Source organism: Branchiostoma floridae, unplaced genomic scaffold, assembly GCF_000003815.2.
Source record: "Branchiostoma floridae strain S238N-H82 unplaced genomic scaffold, Bfl_VNyyK Sc7u5tJ_391, whole genome shotgun sequence".
NCBI classification, from domain to species: domain Eukaryota; kingdom Metazoa; phylum Chordata; class Leptocardii; order Amphioxiformes; family Branchiostomatidae; genus Branchiostoma; species Branchiostoma floridae.
Window position 1 is genome coordinate 3,581 of NW_023365828.1, and position 1,064 is coordinate 4,644.

At 43.0% G+C, this 1,064-nt stretch overlaps 1 protein-coding gene across 1 annotated transcript in view; it reads left to right on the top strand.

Moving 5' to 3' along the window:
- Positions 1-1,064, top strand: part of LOC118408760 (zinc finger protein 84-like) — a gene marked incomplete at its 5' end in the record, with an annotated part of 15,299 nt that overhangs the window by 3,492 nt on the left and 10,743 nt on the right. The gene's annotated exons all lie outside the window — the stretch shown is intronic.

A 1,064-nucleotide genomic window follows, 5' to 3' on the forward strand; every position in this document is an offset into this window, starting at 1 on the left:
CTTAAGGGAGGGGGGAAGATCGTTCCATAGGGTAACACACTTGTATGTAACAGACATTTGGGCAAGAGAGGTTCTGAATAGGGGGATGTGCAGATTTGTGCTTTTGGCGAGTTTGATAATTGTGAAACTGCGAGCGAAAATTAAGAAAGCTGTCAAAGGTATCGGGGAGAGTACGGTTTATGTGTTGGGCTGTGAATAGAGCAAGTTGAAATCTGTTAACGTCATAGATATTCAAAATTCTAAGTTTCTCAAATAGTGGTGAAGAGTGAGTATAGAAACTCGAACATGTCGCAATGCGTAGAAATTTTTTCTGTAGAATTAATAAAGTTTTTCACAGAGGCCTCCAAGAATGTAAAGCAAACATGGAACGTAATTAACGACTTTCTTACCAAATACCTAAAATATCGATGCCCTGTGAAATGGAAGCAGTAACAGGGTGTTCGTTAATTTATGACCATAATGTCATTTACCAACACGGATGAACTTTTATGCTAGGATAAATATAATATATACATATATAATGTAATATAATTGTTTTGTTATTGTTATTGGGTGGGCCGACTACTCTCTTTTGGCAGCCAGGGGCTGAATTGCGAGGAGCTTACAATAGGTTGGGCTAATCGCAAGGGTTTGGAGCGAGCTGCCATTCGGCGGTGACCTCAATACGACAGTAATTGCCCCAGGTGCGGCCAGGGACTGTAGGTTTTGAACCACTCACACCGCACCATCGCACGGGTTCGTTAACGTGCTCGAGGTGTGGCTGTCCCCAAACACGGGACCTCCATTTAATGTCCTGTCAAAGGGACGGCCCTAACCGAAGCTAGGTACTCATTTTTAGCTGAGTAAAATGAGGAAAGCCGTGTAAAGTGCCTTTCCCAAGGGCACAAGATCGTTGACACGGCACGGCAGACCTCTCGGACCGAGCCAAACACGCTGCCGCTGCGCCACGTGATCTCACGTGTCATAATGCTATATATGTATATTTTCCAGGTATTAGGTATTAGGTAGATAAGTATTATTATCATCATCATCATCACCACATCACAATCATCATCATCAACATC